The sequence below is a fragment of the Mixophyes fleayi genome, chromosome 6, assembly GCF_038048845.1.
Source record: "Mixophyes fleayi isolate aMixFle1 chromosome 6, aMixFle1.hap1, whole genome shotgun sequence".
Classification (NCBI taxonomy): Eukaryota; Metazoa; Chordata; class Amphibia; order Anura; family Limnodynastidae; genus Mixophyes; species Mixophyes fleayi.
This window is the reverse complement of record NC_134407.1, coordinates 38136028-38156533: the sequence shown is the minus strand read 5'-3', so window position 1 is coordinate 38156533 and position 20506 is coordinate 38136028. Positions and strand designations below refer to the sequence as shown.

At 38.8% G+C, this 20506-nt stretch overlaps 1 protein-coding gene across 2 annotated transcripts in view; it reads left to right on the top strand.

Moving 5' to 3' along the window:
• STYK1 (serine/threonine/tyrosine kinase 1) overlaps positions 1-20506 on the top strand; it is a 46023-nt gene that overhangs the window by 2894 nt on the left and 22623 nt on the right. The window contains exon 1 of one of the 2 annotated variants that reach the window (XM_075216318.1): positions 4196-4501. The exons of the other annotated variant lie outside the window; for it this stretch is intronic. The gene's annotated coding sequence lies outside the window, so the exon portion shown is untranslated. Of the gene's footprint in view, positions 1-4195; positions 4502-20506 lie in introns of those variants that run through there. 2 annotated transcript variants of the gene reach the window in all.

The window sequence follows — 20506 nt, the reverse complement described above, 5'->3', positions numbered from 1 at the left end:
TTGGCCGAGCGCAGGGAACGGGCAGGGGTGTGAATGGAGAGGAGGTTAGAGATATAGGGAGCAGTGGACTGGGAGAGAGCCTTGTAAGTGACGGTCAGGAGTTTGAAGAGGATTCTGTAAGGAATGGGGAGCCAGTGTAGGGCAAGGCAAGAATTTACGAACCTGTTTTGGACCATAAAATGGTAAATATTATGGTTATGTTATTGCTGCTATTAGTTTTCTCCAGGTTCACAGCAATAAATTGGCCCATTGGAACTTTGACTTTATAAATCCTGTGTTTACCCTGACTAGACTATGTTTCCCTGAAATACTACTTGCTTGAAACTTATATACATAACCTATGACATTTATTTAGAGACATTGTATTGCCACATTTTATATTACATTCCTTAATGCATATTGAAATATGAAAATGAAATGATTTTTTTTGAACTCCCCAGAAATAAATACATTACTCCTGCCCAGCTCCCTCCTTTGTGCAGGGCTTCACCAAAAATCCCTGCTAAGGAAAGCGCTTTCTTCCATTCACACTCCAAACTCCCTCTCCTCCCCCCCCCCCCCCACATCAAATTTGTTTACACATGTAAGGATTGGATGAGCTTAAACATTATGTGCTTCAGTTAATGTACTGATGCTCTGATTGGCTACAGGTTGTCCTAGCCTAACCTACTTCATCTCCTGCTTTTCCATGTGCCCCTAGTTGTGAACCATAAACATAATCAGTGCTCTCACCAAATGAACCTAAAAATAATACAAAGACTGTGGTTAAATACAGAATGGATTTAACCACAGAAAATTATGCAATCTTACATGAATTTGCAAAATGTTAATCTAGAAGTACAAACATTAAAAAATTATCAGACCAGGAGGACTGTTTATTTTGGCATAGCATATACAAATCTTTGCCACGGACTGTGCATACACAAAGCAAAACCAGGGATTTCCTGTTAGTGATGTCAGCATGGCTGCTCTTACGCAAGTGTGACTATGTGTCCCAAGATGGCATTTGTACAAGACAAATAGTCATTAGTTATCTCTAACATTGTGCCTGTATTGCTCCTGAAATAGAATGGCAAATGGAATTTTTAAATGAGCAGAAAAGAAATGCAAATTCGCTTCTCTTGCAAGGGGTTCACAGGCTTTTCCAGAACATAAACAAGCTGAATTTTTACACCCTTATGTTTGAATTTCAATGGGAAGTTTTTACACATACACATGTATGTATTGTGACTTATACTTGTGGACATCATCATCATCATCATCATCATTTATTTATATAGCGCCACTAATTCCGCAGCGCTGTACAGAGAACTCATTCACATCAGTCCCTGCCCCATTGGAGCTTACAGTCTAAATTCCCTAATATAGACACACACACACACACATAGACATATACATATACATACAGACAGAGAGGTAGAGACTAGGGTCAATTTTTGATAGCAGCCAATTAACCTACCAGTATGTTTTTAGAGTGTGGGAGGAAACCGGAGCACCCGGAGGAAACCCACGCAACACAGGGAGAACATACAAACTCCACACAGATAAGGCCATGGTCGGGAATTGAACTCATGACCCCAGTGCTGCAAAGCACAAGTGCTAACCACTAGGCCACTGAGCAAAGTAAGTAACAGATTAAAGCTTGTACTACCTGACAAAGAAATAAAGAGTTGAAAAAATTCCTAAACCAGGAAAAGAAATTCTCTGGTGACAAGAAGCATAGTTGCCTACTCTCCCGGAATGTCCGTGAGACTCACAAATTTCTGGGAGAGCAGGGAAACCTTCCGGATCGAGCCCACTTCATTAGTGAAGTGGGTTGGGGTTGGCCAAAGTGGTGACATTTCCTTAGTGGGCGGGGCCAAATATAGCCTGTGGAGGTTACGAAGTACTGGCTAATAGGGTGTCTGAACATTTTAACACTGTTTTATTTTTATTTTTCAATCTGTTAATGTCACAAAATTAGCAATTGTGCATTAAACCGTGCAGAAGAAAGCAATGTTGGAGTTTGTACCCTACAGATGGTGCGCTAACTTTTTAGCACTTAGAAATTCAGTGAAACCTGCAATTTATCCAGGGTTGTCCAAATTTTTCTAGCATTGTATATAGTTTACTGTGCACATATAGCACTTGGGACACACACATATGCAAGCATTGTGCAAATGTATGCACACTACAGACGTCTTCATACATATGGGAGCATACTAGGTGCAAAAATAGACCTAACCCTCATTTTTAAAAAGAAAGGAGAAATATCTTTGTCTGAGGTAGCACAATGACTGTAATGACCCAAAATTTGAGATCTATTGTTAGAAAAAATAAACCATAGGAACAATAGCAATGATCCACCATATCCAATAATGATGCTTACTGCTTATTGTTCATCTGATAGAGGCCTGTAAACTGCTGCATCCACAGTGCTCCACCCCAATGTGCACCGTCTTGCAGGGTCTGGCTGCCTCTTTGTACAACAATATGCTCACACCAAACCCTCAACAATACAGCTCCAGGAACCACATAAAGTCTCTGGAGATCCAGACCTCAACTAGGAAACACCAAACAGACTTGTCACATGCAAAAATCTTCCTCCAACGGCATCTTCCTTTACTATAAATTCATCCCAACGCTACCTAAACTCAACATGCCCAAAACAAAACTTCATCTTCCCTCCTCCCAGAGTCACCAACTCCATTCAAATCTCCCTCACTCCACAGAGTAAGACCTTTAAATCCACCCTCTGCTTTTCCCTCACCCATGTGTCCCCGCTTAAATCCAAATTACTCACCCCTACCTACAAAGCCCTCATCAGCAACCCTCCTTCATACATCTCAAATTTCATGTCAAAATACTCTCCCTCTCACTTTCTTAGATCTACCTTTGAACTACGCTCTCTGGAAACACATCAGTTTATTTACCTACGCTCTCCCCTATACTGCCCACAATAAAGCACCCTCACAACTGTCCCAATCTCCACACTCAGCCACACTTGTTTCAGCTGTGCCCTTAGAAACTCTCTAATGAGCAGGGTTCTTCATACTCTTTGTTTTCATGTCTGCATCTATTTTGTCGGCCTTGTTTTGCCTTGTTTTATGTATGTCCTGTTTTCCCTATTGTGCAGCGCTGCGGAGCACTGTGGCGCCTTACAAATCAATGATAATAATGATAATAATAATAATAATAATAATAATAATAAACCTCAGGACTAAATGAATTAAGCCTGAGGGAAAATACAACTTTGAGCATGTGTCCATAACTTTATGTTTAGCTCTCTAAAGGGTTAAAGTGAGCTTTGGCTACACCCATTCCTGTGTCACGGTGGGAGGCCACTCAGGCCACATTATAAACATTCCTGGCTGTTTGTGTTCTGCCTCTTGTCTGCATGACAGGTTGCCCACTCTTTCTCCCAATTTTTGGAGGTCCTCCGCAGGTGCCAACACTTGCTCCAGGCGTATATATCGCTTCCTCCCTGGTTTTGGTTCTTCTTTGCGGGCACTTTAGTTGCCAGCACCTGCTTGAGGCGTGTTTATCTTCCTCCCTGGTTTTGGAGGTTCTGCTCAGGGTGTGTCTTATTGGTACCACTTGTGGAGCAGTTTTGGTTTGGGTTCCCGTACCTTTCGCGTTGGTTGCCGCCTGCTATTTTTGCTCCCGTTGCGGGACTATTTCGCTGGTGCGTTGGGTGCCAATACCAGCTAGTTTAAGGTTTGTTCTTTGCCAGTAAACATTGAGCAGATGACGGCATATGCTTTGTGGGTGCACATTTATTTATGTAATGCTGAACCCGCCTCCCTCCCTTGGTTTTGGTATGCGATGACCGATGATAATTAACGGGGCAAAACACTAATTAATAAATATGCCCCTGACTCTCCAGGCTGCATGCTCAGCTTCAGGAAACACACATTGAATGTTTATACCGCATTCATCATGGAACGCACAAATAAGCAGATGCGCCACAGGTCCACAATGCTTTACTGTTTTCAACATTTATATTATTGTGTGATCAGTTCTGTGGTCTCATTAACCCCTAGAATCAAAAGTCTGTAAACACAGTCCATAGTATATATCAAGTCTATAACATATTCTATAAGATCTCTGGTAGTAATGTTTACAGAAGTATGGCATATTATGTTCCATTCTTTTCCCCACCTTGTCCCAGTGTTATATGTGTTGATGTCAGTGTCTTACAGGAGCTGTGTGTGTAGAGCAGGTTGGTGCCCTGCAGCTGCACCTTGCACACTGAGCAGGATTTTTCCTACCTTACACACAGAGCAGGGGTGGGGAGGCGGTCAGTACACATCTAAGCCAGAAAGACCCGTCAGACAGGTGTGAAGTCAGTGGAAATCTGATCACAGACGTGTATCCTGGGACCGTCCTGTCTGTCTGAAGAGCTCTACAGTTCAGAGAGTTCCAGAGAAAGAAGCACACACATTTCAGAGGGACAGTCGATGAAACAATAAAGGGCTAATGAGAAACATGAACACCGGTAAAGGGCAGAGACTACAAAAAGGTAAGCGTTAGGAACAAGAGAGGAAATGAAACAGCTCATGGACAATAATGTATGTACACATAGTTACACATGTATCATATAGAAGACAACAAATAGAATTCTAGCCAGTGTTTTTTGTATGTATACCCACCAGGAAACAGATACAAGAGATACACAAATACACATATATAAGGGAAAGATACATAAATTAAAATAACTTTTTTTAATTTGATCTTTTTTAACTCTGTTTTAACATTTTATTTTCCATAAAGAAACATTGCTCTCCGGGAACACAGATACAGAGAGACACTGACACATATTATGTGTTGGGTGTATTGATACAAATGTATGTATATAGTACATAGTAAATTATGTTTTAGTAGAATATTGTCATTTTTGTTCCCCGTCCCTCTTGTTGCTCATTTAGGTTTGATGTATATAGCTGTATAGTAAATGGCCATCAAAAGTCTGTGATTGGCCCTTTAAATTTATAATGACATCCCGAACAGGGCACTGCTTGTATTGAGTGTGTATGTTCTCCCCCTGTTTGTGTGGGTATCCTCTGGTTGCTCCTCTTTCCTCCCATAGTTTACAAACATATACAGGTAGTTTAATTGGCTTCTGACAAAATTTAACGCTAGTGCTGGAGTATTTACACTGTATGCTCCACAATGATAGAAACTGAAAGGAATGATTAAACAGTCTCCGTAAAGTGTTGCGTAATAAGTTGGTGCTATATAAAATTTGAAATAATTATAATGGTATCATCCCTATTTATAATTCCACGTTTTAGTGCTTTGTGGTGTTAGTAGCTGTGTATAGTAAGCTGTGTTTGTATAATATGCTGCATTCCAAAACACTTTGGATTAGAACTTTAAAGACCAGCATATGAGGGGTGATTGTTAATGAGTGTACTGTAAGATTTATCACTGGCACAAGGATATAGAATTGCTCAAAAGACCATCCACAGTCAGATGTTGCAGGTTATTATTTCTAAAGAGACCCTATCTCATGTAATATCAGAGATACACTGCTATTGTGTACATATATTTAATTTAGATAGATACAAACAGAACAAAATAAAATAATAGTATAGTGGAGATTTGTGTGAAGAGGGCCTATGGTAATTGTCATTAAATCTCTTTTTGTGCCCACAGAATTTATCAGATAATGACACTATAGTCTGAGAGTTAGTAAAGTGCTAAGACACAAGCTTATTTTTCCCTAGCAAGATCAGAGTGAGTCGGGTAAAGGTATCTTGGGAAGGGACTTAGCAGAAAAAAGGTCAGGATGATAGAGTAAGATTCTCCCACGTTTATCACCCTCACCACAAGTGTGCAGTACAAGTAGAATAAATCCACGCCATAGGACTTTTTATTTTGTATGTATATTCTTTTTGTGTTCTCAATGATCTTGTCTTCAGGAATGTGGATGCAAGTGTCAGTATGTATTTGTAATTACTATGTACTGACATGTAAATATTATCTTTTGCATTATGATAATGACTTGTGGGGCCTGATTCATTAAGGAACTTAAATTAAGAAGTTTCTTATTTAAGTCTCCTGGACAAAATGTTACAATGCAAGGGGTGAAAATTAGTTTTCTGTTTTGCACATAAGTTAAATACTGACTGTTTTTTCATGTAGCACACAAATACCTGATAGCTTATTTGTACACTGAAATTTAAAGTTGATATTTGTGCGCTACATGAAAAAACAGTCAGTATTTACCTTATGTTCAAAACAGAAAACTAAGGGCCTGATTCATTTCATTATGGACCGTATTGTGCATTTTGTATTCAACTACAAGTGGATCTGAAGAACCGTCTCTTGTTGAATACGGGTATAGGTACACTCTGCCTATATGGCACCTACTGTATTGAGACTGACAAAACACACTGGTGGATACCAACAATACATATGTAGAATATAACGTCCCAGCAAAACGCACAGAAAAAAATAAAAAAATTAGAAGAAAATCACCTGCTAATAATATAGGGCCTGATTCATTAAGGAAAGTAAAGCAAAAAATTGAGTATGTTTTCTTACTCAAGTTTTCTGGATAAAATCATGTTGCAATGAAAGGGGTGCAAATGAGTTTATTATTTTGCACATAAGATAAATACTGTCTGTTTTTTCATGTAGCACACAAATGCTTGATAGCTTATTTGTCCACTGAAATTTAAAGTTGATCTAGGACATGCCCTACCCCCACTATAAATCTGCCATCACATTTTAAATTAACTCCCCTTCCAATGCAACATGGTTTTGCCTTACTTGCTTACTTTTGCTTAACTTACCTTAATGAATCAGGCCCATAGTCATTAATGAAAAAACATTTGAATAAAAAGTTATTAATGCCTATTGTACATAAACTGCATTTTCACAGTTTCTCTTGATTTCAAACACATGTTCTAGCATGCATACGTCACCATCATTACTATCATTCGGCTTTTACATTGGCCCTGTCGCTGATGCAAGTGACACTGCTGAAAATCAAGTACCTTAGAGATACCCAAAGCTTGAATCGGACGCTGCATGGCACGTCCTTAATGTACATTTACTACATGCATACGTCCACTCCCCTGCCCGTTCTGTCCATGAAATTGAAGCATGTATTAATTCTCCATTGCGCTCAAAGATGAATTGCATTACACTTGCAGTCTCTGGCGGGCGTATTGTTTGTATCTGGGCATGCGCAAAACAATTAAACTCAAAATACGGCAAGTATTGGCATTTACTTTCCTTAATGAATCAGGTCCTTGGTGTTTATGGTTCAGTGACAAACCAGATTTGTATATAACCCCATTCTATGGGCTTATTAATACCACTTTCATACTGCCGCCCCGGCAATATCCCGGGTTTTTGGAGCCGGGTTTTTGCAGGGGCTCGGAGCGTCCCAGCTCAGAAATACCATTCATACTGCACCTTAGACCCGGGAATTTCCCGGGTTGAACCCATTCATACTGCACAAGTCTGTGCCCTGGCAATTTGTGGGAGTCATCACCAGAGCAGTTTTCATTGGGTGAAAGCTGGAATTTGAAGAAGAAAAATCTCTCTCTCCCTCTCTCTCTCTCTCTCTCCCTCTCTCTCTCTCTCTCTCCCTCTCTCTCTCTCTCTCTCTTTCTCTCCCTCTCTCTCTCTCTCTCTCCTATGCAAAAACCCGGGTTGCACCATTCATAGGGTTGAAGACCCGGTTTTTTAGACCCGGGATTTTTCACTTGTACCATTCATACTGCACCAAGACCCGGGTCGTTTGAGCTCGCCCCGGGAAAAACCCGGGATTTTGGTGCAGTATGAATGGGGTATAACTTACTCTCTCACATAGATGTGGGCACTGGGTTACCAGTCTGTGTGCTTGGTAAAGCATTGAACTATAGCTGAGCGGATGTGTGTTTTTCACCTTCATATGACATGGGAAGCACGTAAGAATTATGAGCTTTGATGTTATTAGTTATAATGAGTTACTAGTGATGTCACATAACCATCTCCAGTGAATTATAATGTGATTAGAGTTCACTTTGGAGTTCTTTGCTCTGCATAAAAGATCTAGGATTATGTCTTTATATCTTCACATGGCAACTGCTAGCATTCTTATTATTTTAATGAGGTTTATAATACACCTTAGATATGAAAATTGTATCTGGCTTGTCCTGCATTAGCTAAAGTAAAGTATTTTAGATGTAGCTTGATTTGAATAAGATGACCGGTGAAAATAATTATTGCTCAGTTTGCAAATCAAGCTACTGCTAATTCTTATATATCTTTTGTAGAGCATAATAGAGACAACAATTCATTTTAGCCAGTCGTATACTTTTCATAGCTGTTTACACCAGTTCAGTTCTATGGCCCGTATTCCTATGTCATTTTTTTTTCAAAATTATTTTAGAAACTCAAAACAATTCAAATATTTTTTACAATCTTAACAAGAACTTGGAAAATGTATACAAAAAGGCACCCATGGTCAATATAATAAATTATTTAAATTTTGAATAAAGCCTTTTGCAGTAAAGGGTAATGCAAAGAAAGTAATAATGTTATAACATTTTCTTTTCCATCTTTCCAAAAAAAAAGTTCTTCATAAGGTTATTTATTAATGCAGTTATACCACATTGTTATGACAATATTGTTACTAATTTTTTTAAAACATTTTTGATTGTCCCTTTTTGTATTTATAAATAAGTAAACAATATAATGAGGATTGAAGAATATTGCTGCTAGGGAAGTTTAAAATAAAAATGACTCGAATCAGAGATTAGCGATGTGTGACAGATTTTCTATGAAACGTGGCTGTTGATACTGAACAACTTTAAAGATCATTTTCTTGGAAAACAAATCAGTATTGATATTCAATGATATGCAGACTTGCACAGTTCATCCTCTTTGCAAAATATGTTAATATATCTAGAGGTGTGTTTAGTGCTGAATATATTTATTTATATAGGTGGAGCTAATGATAAAATGATAGGCTAGAAAACAAACGTTGGCATGTGCATTATGTTCATGAAGGAGAATGTGGCCAGGCTTGTCTTAAAATATGTGTTCAGACATGTTAATTGTAGCAGGATATGTGTTTTATCTGGGCATATGTTATGATTTATATACATGTGTTGCATCCTCATATATTTAATTGCAAACAACATTTGAAACGTTTATCTTTTATTACAGCCATAGTAATGTTTTATAAGCCTGGTGGTTTAAACGCTTAGTTATTTCAGCTTATTGAGGAACTGTATAATAAATATTGATGTCACATGTTGAACCATGCACAATACAGAGGACATTATGATAGGCTGAGGCAAACTGTGTAGCTCATATACCGATGAGAATGAATTTTGGAGATTATATTAATAGTCAATAAATTATAGCAACTGATGTAATTGGGGACATGGAGTAAATTAGACATGTTGAAAACCATCATACAAGAATTCGGAGAAAGACACATACCGACAGTGAGATTCACGTCACTTGTAAGGGCGACAGTTACATTGATGCTATTAAGGGGGCAATGCGAGGACCCGTCGGCTGTATAATGTACAACCCTTCATAAAAAACATTATACAGCTGCCAGGTCCTCGTATTGCCCCTTTAATAGCATCAATGGAACTGTCGCCCTTAGAAGTGACGTAAATCTCACTGTTGGTATGTGTCTTTCTCTGAATTCATCAATGTCAGTATTTAACGACATCATCATCCTCATCAGCATTTATTTATATAGCGCCACTGATTCCGCAGCGCTGTACAGAGAACTCCCTCACATCAGTCCCTGCCCCATTGGAGCTTACAGTCTAAATTCACTAACATACACACACACACACACACACACACACACACGCAGACATCTAATTACCTCCATGTCGCCAATAACATCAGTCGCGATTAACTTGTCGTTCTAACTTGTCGGAATTTAGGTGTTCACTATAATGACTACCACCGTATAGGAAAAACATACTTTTAACAGGAATTTGTATGAAAAGAAATAATATTCCTTGCATGAATTGTATATTACTATTATTATTATTATTATTATTATTATTATTATTATTATTATTATTATTATTATTATTTTATTCATATGGTACCACCAGTGCCATACAGTATGGCAATAGAGAATAGTAAATAAAACATTGAGGTGCAAAAAGCAAAATACAGCACTAGCCAATGCAAAAGACAGGAGTAGATAGGACCCTATTCCTGAGAACTTACAATCCAATAAGGAGGGGCGAGCTTGAGGTAAAATGTGAGGGTGATACGAGTGAGAATGAGGGCAGAGGCAGGCTGAGTCAGTGAGAGTGGAATTAAGTGGGAGAACTGTAAGCTGTGATGATTAGCAGTAAAAGATGAGTCAGCAGTCATATAGTTCTTGCTGCATGATCACAGCTCTTCCTATTTATCATCATCATCATCAACAACAATTACATATAGAGCCAGCAAATCCCGTAGCACTTTAAAATTAGAAACAAACACAGAAATTAAACAATACTGGGTAATACAGACGGTCCTTAAGTGCTACATATTGCATATTGGTCCAACCAGAATGCAAAGGTAAAACTTGCTTAATGGGCTATATGATCCAGGCACACAGCAATGTTGGTCAGGAGGTCAGAAGGTTGTTGTCTTGTGTGAACTGTGTAAAGGTGGTAATAGGGTAACCTGCGGAGATTAAGAGGGTGGTTGAGGAATATTATAAGCTTCCCTGAAGAGGTGGCTTTTCAGAGAACGCTTGAAGGTTTGCAGACGAAAGGAAAGTCTTATTATGAGAGGAAGTTTGATGTCTTATATATAGTTTGATGTCTTATTGGCAACCTGTGTAACTGTTTATTCGGGCTAATACATTTTGTGTAAAATAGCGTAAAATAACTATAGTGCAACATAAAGTGAAACTCTGAAGAAGCCCATTCAGCTCTTATGTACCAGCCTTATTTCTAAAAACAAGAGAGACAAAAAAGGGCAATTGTTTACTTTACTGTGCCATATACTTTATATCCCATCACCATTTTTTGATAGCGTTTTGTCACTGCTCTAAATAATTGTTTAAAACATAGCTCATTTTTCTTTTGTTTAAAATTATTTATTAGTTAGCCTTCTGTAGATTGCAACGGAAACGTTCCTTTGATACACCTATATTATATAATTAGGAAACATAATTAGATATATTTAGAATTCTACAAAAGTGTTATGAAAGCTATGAAGATCAGCAGAGTGATGTTATTGCATGAACTCGCATTGAGTCAGATGGGGAGAGCTAATTATTGGGTATATAAATATATCATAGGTATATATAGACAAACAGCAAAATAAAAGCATCATATAAAAATTTAACAATAATATTTGTAAATGATGGAGATATTGTTTGTACTAAACATATGACTTCCACCAGTAAATAAAAATTGAATAAAATAATACTAAAAATTATTACTAAATAATTTCACTGGCAAAGACATATAGGGCCTCTAAACTTTGCCTCCCAATCATTCCCTCTGGTTCCATCTACTTCTCTACTGGTATACCATAGGATCATGACCGTTGCCATGGGATAGAAGCAAGCAAAGTAGGGAAATATATGATAAAAAAAAACCAAAAACAAATATGGGTCTAATTATGAGCAGGTTAAAAACCCTCAATACGGCTGTCACAATCCAGAACTCACCAGAGCCTGCATGATGTGTGTGTGTGTGTGTGTGTCAAAGGGTTAAACAAAAACAACCATCTGGTCTGTTTAAAAATTATTAAAACTTTCCCTGCCACCCAATTATGCCACCATCAAGGTTTTTTGTGAAGAGCTGATACACTTACTCAGGAAGCCTTTTAAATCAATAATCAGCCCTGACCCAGAGTTATCATAAACCAAATGATCTCCTCTGTTTCAACTATGTAGTGTTCTAATACCAAGCTAAGTCTGACATGTGAATTTGTAAGAACAGAGACATGAACTTATTAGGTCTGATTCATTAAGGAAAGTAAAGCAAAAAAATTGAGTAACTTTGAACCTTGGCAAAAACATGTTGTATTGGAGGGGGAGGTACATTTAAAATGTAAGGACAGATTTATAGTTGGGGTAGGGCATATCCTAGATCAACTTTAAACTTCAGTGTACAAATAAGCTATCAAGTATTTGTGTGCTACATGAAAAAACAAACAGTATATAACGCATTTGCCAAATAATAAACTCATTTGCACCCCTTGCATTGTAACATGGCTTACTCATTTTTTTCCCTTATTTTCCATAATGAAATAGGCTCATCAAGTGTAATTTAATATGGAAAGTAAACCCACAATGCTTAAGTGGAAAAATAATTAACAATAGGACCTACAAAGATATAATACAATAGTTTCTGGTAAAATAAAAAGGACTAAACAACAGACATGTTAAACTCGTGAATAATCAGTTTTCTGTTTACTGGGAGAAGCAAGAATAATGGGACACTTTTCAATGTGAAATTAACTAAAAGTGAGCAGCTCTTTTAGATTGTACAGGACATTTTAACATGCCCCCGCCCCCAGAGATGTAATGCCTGCTTTGGGTCTTCTTACCACTGTAAAACGACCCCAAAGAGGCATACATCACTGGGGCGGGGCAAAAATGACGCAAAATCCAGAAGCCCCGCCCCCTTCCGTCCTCCCTTTACACCCCTCTTCAGTGATCTCCCAGAGGGAGCCTGTCAAAATTAGGCAAGTATATGTTATTGATATACCCATAAAGAGAGCTTTCAAGAGCTTTTACGACCTGTGCCATAAATTGGTATTGGGCAATCATCTGTAACTATGTGTCTGGAACTTTCTATCCATAAATACCTCCTGTGTAGAACAGAAGTGTTTAGAAACAATCAAAGAGATACATTAATTTAGTTTTAGGTTTTAACCCGTAGCTGAGCATAGAGTTCATCTCAGCCACACCAAACTAATACTATGAATTAATTCACAAATACATATTTGCAGGTCTATATGACTAGTAATTAGCTTGCATATGACACTGGCAAAAATTGGATTTTCACCCTATTTAACAAAGCCCCCTTGGTGGTGAAGGATATCGTGATAACTGGGGTACTGAAGAGGAAAAAAATATTATTAAAATTAAAGTTTATGCAACTTTATACAGCTTTGAGTGGTAGGAGTTTTGTGACTCGCTCAGCTGCCCTGGGAAATTTTAAGCATAAACTTTTAGCCGTAACTGGTATGCATGATCTAATTTGCCACAATCAGAAATGATGAGGACCATTTCTACATAATTCAATAGAAGTGGGATACCCCCTCCTTTGTTAGACCAATTCATTGATTACCTGTGGCCCACTGTACAGGACATCTGTGTCCCCGCAGTCTTAAAAATAGGGAATGGCGATGGGGCCATGGTGAACTCATATAGTTTTCCATCTGGGTACATGATTTAAAGAGACTATACTTGCATTCAATCATCAAAGCTCTGATATCCTTTACAGGCAAAGGTCCAAATAAAAAAACACCTGTAGAACAGAAAAGACCATGAAAGTCTCAAAAATTAGACATATGGCAGTACAACTTATACACCAACCTATAACCATGAACACAAAGATTACTGAGCCTTGCTCCCTTTCCATATTAGCAGCACCAGAACCTTGAAGCAGGTAATGGTCAGGATACTGGTGGGATTTGTGCCATTTTGTATTAGTTTAGCTCCATTATACCACTGGATAGTCCCATGCCAACTTACGATGGTGCTCATCTACTTGATGCTGCTCTCCCTCAACAACAATCGCCAGACTGAAAAAGTGACCTTTAGTGCTGTAGTGCAGTAGTTTCTTATATACCACTGAAGGTCTCCTCTCTGGTGAATTCCAAATGCTTGGACGTTATCTAGCGTTTGCCTGAGAGTGACTGTGAGACTTGTAGGTTTTAAATAAACTGGAAATCATTTCTCTTATATTTTTTAGGTTGATGGGGGATTTTGACATATGTGTTAGGCAGTAATTACGTGTGATTTTTATTATGAGATTGTTTTCTGTATGTTGTTTTGCATGCATGTTCCTGATTCTGTGTCTGACGCCCATATATAGCTCTTGCTGCACTAAGCATTTCCTAACATGTGGCCATTAAGTAGCTGGAAGGGACAACTCTTGTGTAATGTGAGATAGGTGTTTCAATCACGTCTTCCTCTGTTTCCTCATTTTCTGACTTCTCACATAACTTATATTTACTTTCAGCTGTCAACTATGTAAAAGGAAGTCGTGTTATATAAATACATTTAGAACTACGTACATAATGTACTTCTTCCAGGGCCTGTGATACGTGGACAACTTCTCCTGGCTTTGTGTCAGTCACGTCAACCTTTATAGGTAGACTAAAACGTGAAATAATATAGCGCAATCTGATAGCTAGTAGGTAGGGCTCCTGGACAGTCGTACTATTCAGTGAATAAAATATAAAGGGCCGCCTGAAGGAGAATCGTTGAATTGTCAGTCCTTCCCTTCTTCGTGACTCCAAGACATCCTGAATGCTTAAACGTTGGACACATGAGCTGTTTACATTGTAACAGGAACCTGTCTACTGCATATTGCATTGATCAATTCCACCAACGCCTATATCATTTTATTCATGGCTTTAAGTTGTAAATCACAGTATGCTAGCTGTGGGTGAGGCCCTCTAGTGACAAGTTTAATTCTATTTTTCTGCACATACATGGATAGTGCAATACTTAAATGTAACATATTATATCACATAAAGGTGCACCTCTATGGAAATATAATATTATTACTTTTACTGTGTACAATTTATCTACACTGTGGAGAATGCCATTTAGTGGGATATGTCAATAATTATGAGAATGTAGCTCATCAATTCACTAGATCATATCAACATCAAAGATGGCCCCAAGATTCTTGTGATCCATAGCTCTTGCTGCACTAAACATTTCTTAACAGGTGGGTTTGATAATTTGGCTTATCTTTGTTTTTGTATTGTCATGTATGCCGTGTTTTGTTTCGTCCTATGCTCTCTGTACGGCGCTGCAGACCCTTTGTGGTGCCATACAAATGTGAATTTTTTGGAATCTTGGATTTCGAGCCAGGGGCACCAAATGGCAAATTATTCTTTAAACCTATCAGTTGTAGATAATGTTAATTCATCCATGGTTCTATAACATTCAAGTCTTTGGAACCAATCTCGGATAGATGGGGTGGTGGATGATTTCCAGTAGATTGGTATTACTGCTTTGGCCGCTGAAATAAGGTGTTTCAAGATTTTTTGAATCTGGATATTGAAATGTTAGTCTTGTTAAGTACCCAGAAGGCAGGCTTATCGGGTAATTCATCTCTCAATATTTCAGCTGAGATTTCAATCATTTGATTTCATTTAATGTTAATAATTTCAATAATGTGCCGTAATGTTTTGCATTATTGATCCTCGCACACACTAGACAGAAATGCTGTGTTGTGACATCACGCTCCTGTATTTGCATGAACACTGCCTTTCTTTTGGAACTGCATGGATTTGCAAAATTTTGTATTTTAGGAAGGGAGGAAATGGGTGGATTTTTAGCAGCAGGTGCAAAAATTTTTACTGGCAGAATTACTTGGATTTTACATCATCCTTACCTACTCTCCCTGAATGTCTGGGAGACTCCTGTCAGTTCAGTTTAACCTCCCATATCCCTCTTTACTTTCTTCAGAAGTGGGTAGAGCGGGACCTTGATGATGTAATTTAATGTGAACTGCGTCATCATGTCCCCCGCTGCACGATGATGTGAACTGTGTGGACGCAAATTGTGTTGTCATTCAGCCTGAATGTGTTCCTTGGACCACTGCCCAGGGATCTCCTGGAGAGGAGGTACAAAGAGTTGGCAAGTATGTTTTCCACATCCTTGAAGGACAGTTATCAGTCTTTAGTTTATACTTTCAATGGGGTGCCATCTGAACTTTCCAGGTGCACTTTATATAGGAAAATGCGTTTCTAAGGCACACTTGGACAAATGTAATAACATCATTCAAAGACACAAAAATTATAAATGTAAAAAGGACATCCCCCACATAAGTAATATAAGACATAATTAGGGCTAAAGTGCTGCTTAACACTTTAGGAGCATTTTGAAGGGAAAATTCAAAATTCTTGAATAATGACGCTCTGTGGGTGCGCTCCTTGTTACACACCAGGGGAACAATTAGGTGAATTACAGTGCATATCCTGAAATGTACCTGCAGGCATTCTATTATATATTCTGAAGGATAGCTATTATATTTACATAATTCGGTTATAGAACATACTTTCCAGTAAGCCAAGTCCCAAAGTTAACAGAGGCTCAGAATTGAGTTAAAAAGAGGAGGAACAGAATTGAGTACGCGCATACAGACAGAAGCATTTGTCTAGTGCAATAGCTGCATGATAGTCTTTGCCCTTATGTATTGTGAAAAATGTGCAAACAGATGGCTCCTCACTCAGGTTTCTGCTGAACCGCGTTGACGTTTATTTACTTGTCAGGATGGATAAACAGTCTTAGCAGTGTCTTCAGCAATCAAATGAAACATTGATAGAAATAAACATAGTTCCATAGCCCTAAATGCTGGCTATTATAGTTAGGTCCCTAATTGGTCACTGGCCACTTTTTGGCAGCAGTCTCCCACCCACAACACAATATAGCTATTTATGCCTCCTCCCCAGCACTACTCTAGCTGATTCCTTGGTTGCTTAGACCCAGGTGCTCTCACTGGTCTGCTGTGCTGTGTATTTCTGTGTTTGTGCAGATATAACCCTCTCTGCACCTATAGGCTGTGGTTTCCAAGGGAAACCATCACTCTCTCCTCCACTAGAAGGTGGCACAGTATCCAAATTTCCACATACTCCTCCCCTTAGTTTCGTCCAGCTACACGAAACGGACTCTGCGGGGAGCACAAAACTGTCCTCTTTGTCATACACCCGTCTCTTCGGGCTCATCAACCCCAGTGAAGCAGATACTGCGGGGAGAACATGTTTACGGGAGAGAGCATCCGCATTTTATGAATAGCTCCTTGCCTATGCTCTATACTGAAATGAAAGGGCTGCAATGTCAAGAACCACCAGGTCACTCTGGCATTGACCTCCTTATTTACCTGCATTCATTTTAATGGAGCATGGTCCGTTACTAAAGTGAACACCCTACCCAAAAGGTAGTATCGGAGGGCTTTCACAGCCCATTTGATGGCGAGGCACTTCTGTTCAACAGTCGTATATTTTCTTTTGGTAACAGTTTGCGACTTAGATACAGGACGGGTTTTTCCTCTCCTTCAACTTTTTGTGACAACACTGCGCACAGACCCACTCCTGAGGCATCGGTTTGCAGATTAAATTTCTTAGTGAAATTAGGTGCTTGTAACACTGATGCTGTACACAAAGCCATGCTTAGGTCCTCCCAGGCAGCTTCTGCAACCTCAAACCATCTTAGCCTGTCAGGACAGGCTTTCTTGAGAAGCTCTGTCAGTGGTGTAGCCTGAGTAGCAACTCTCTCTATAAATCAACAGTAGTTTCCTACCAAGCCCAGAAATGTCCTCAACTGGGTTTTCCTCTCTGGCTTGGGCCAATTCTTTACAGACTCTTCCTTCTCGATCTGGGGTTTGACCTTCCCACGTCCAACTATATATCCCAGGTATTTTGCCTCTGGCATGACTAATGCACATTTTTCCGGATTGGCCGTAAGGCCATGTGCCCTCAAAGACTCCAACACCACTTCCACTTTGGGAAGATGTGACTCCCAATCGAAAGTATAGAAAATTGTGTCATCCAAATATGCAGTGGCATATGCTCTATGGGGTTTCAAGAGTTTATCCATAGCCCTCTGGAATGTGGCAGGTGCCCCATGCAGCCCAAAAGCCAACACTTTGTACTTAAATAAGCCACCAAAAAGCAGTTTTTGGCTTGGCAGAGGCTGTTAGGTATATTTGCCAATAACCCTTAGTGAGGTCTAATGTGGACAAATACATACACCCGGCTAAATTCTCTACCAATTTATCTATTCATGGCATAAGATACAAGTCAAATTGAGAGACCTTATTTAACTCTCTAAAGTCGTTGCAAAAACATATCGCCCCATTGGGCTTCGGGACCAACACTATTGGACTATTCCACTCACTGGTGGATTTTTCCACAATGCCCAGTTGAAGCATGGTTTCCACTTCCTTTTTTACCATGGCTCGTCTGGCCTCGGGTATACGGTATGGCCGTTGTTTAACTATCACTCCTGAGGGTGTGACTATATTATGCTCTATCAGAGCGGTACGCCCAGGAACAAGAGAAAAGGCATCCCTGTTTCAAGCCAACAATTTTACCACCTGCTGCTTCCCTAAGCATATATTAAACAGACCCGTTTGTGGGAAAGGCTGTATATCACTTGTAGTTCACAACAAACAACCATCAATCAATTTCATACACCTGCTTTGTGGTTAAGGTTTGAATCACCTATAAACTCCACACATTTGCAGCAAAGATTTTGTAATAAACAGTTGTACACATTTGCTTTTTGAATAAGGTTTGTGTCACCTATAAATTCCTCACATTTGCAGCAAACAGTTTTACACATTTGCAAACAAACATTTAAAATAAGCAGGTTTTTGCAGTACTTGCAAACAACAACAAAAAAAATCTTTATGCATTTGCTTTTGTGTTCAGAGATTGCAATACTTTTTGCATGCAGCAAACAAACATTGTAGTCAGGAGGTTTTGAATAACTCACCACCCTGGATTTGTTGGCTTGGGGGACAACAATGATCTAGCTGTCTTTTGCACATCCCACTTCTGACACCACTTGTGAAAAGCATGCAAACAGATGGCTCCTCACACAGGTTTCTGCTGAACCACGTTGACGTTTAATTACTTGTCAGGATGCATAAACAGTCTTAGTAGTGTCTTCAGCAATCAAATGAAACATTTATAGAAATAATTATAGTCCCATAGCCATAAATGTTGGCTATCACAATTAGGTCCCTAACTGGTCACAGGCCACTTTTTGGCAGCAGTCTCCCACCCACAACACAAGATAGCTATTTATGCCTCCTCCCCAGCACGACTCTAGCTGATTCCTTGGTTGCTTAGTCCCAGGTGCTCCACCTGGTCTGCTGTGCTGTGTATGTGTGTGTGTGTGTGTGTGTGTGTGTGTGTTCATGCAGATTTTATTATTATTATTATTATTATTATTATTATTATTATTATTATTATTATTGTTATCCTTTATTTAGCCCTCTCTGCACCTATAGGCTGTGGTTTCCCAGGGAAATCATCACTCTTTCCACCACTAGAAGGTGGCAAAGTATCCCAATTACCACAGTAAGTAATCATATGTTTGACATTAGCCTTAACATATACATGGCATGTACCTCCTTTTAAATGTCCAAAGAGGGAGACATACATCAGGTAAAATATATAACCTGAGAATTTGAAGATTATAGGTGAAACCATTTTTCAGGTACTTATTTATTAGATTATAGACACTTGTTATTTATTTGATAATAGGCACTAATAGTGTAAATCTAATGCAATTATAAAACATTTTAGGGCAAGATAATAACAGATTGTAAACTTACAATGTGTTTTTTTTATTCATATGTTTGTATTACGTGTATGCTAAAGCATCTATGTACTTTGACAAATATGGAGTAAAGAATTGCTCATTCCCACTCTTTTCTCCATTTATCCATGCTTATCCCTCCTCTGTGCCTGTCATGGGAAGGCGTCAAGGTGGAGTTAGGTTGCACACACATGGTAATGATAGCACAAGTGTCGTTCTGGCGATTGTTAGAAATGGCTGAACCTGTGGCTTTCATGTAATCATCTTCTCACAAATATAAAACAGTTAACATTAACACTCCTCTTAGATTGTAAGCTCTTTTGGGTCGGTCTATCTTTAGATTCTGTTTGAACTCATTGTACGTTATTTGTTTGCATTATGAGCCCTTCCATGTACAGCATTGCTGCATATGTCGGCACTTTATAAATTGAGATTAATCATTGCCCAACGTTCCCCTCCTTCATGTGCAAAAATCCTCACTGGTGATGGACAGCTCTGCTGCATTCTTTAGCAGAGCTGCGTTGTACGTCACTAAATATTATATATGGTGCCGCCCTGCTTCAAAAAGCAAAGCACTGCAGTTTTATATAAGTTATATACGTTATACAGAGTAAATGGACAGATACAGAAATAGCTGCACATGCTTGAAGCATGTGTATAACTAAGATACCGGCACATGTGTTACAGTGTGTGTTCAAGATAATGGGTTGCATTTTCTATTCATTAATAAGATCCTTTGGCAGAAAACTGAAGTTCCTGCCTAAGGTTTTAATCTGAAATTGGTATATACTGTTCTGCACGTCTAGTTGCTATCCAATAACGATTGTCGATTGCCGATATATGGTTCCAAAGCACAATGTGATTTAATAGCCAAAAGTAGCAAAATAACAAGTAAAAATAAAATAAGTACAGCCGTTACTTATCGCAGGCGCTCTGGATCCAGTGTACAGTCATTCAGGTCTGAAGGCTGTGGTCAAGTAGACTGACTACTGGGTCCAGAGCCCCTGCTTATATAGTCAGTGAATA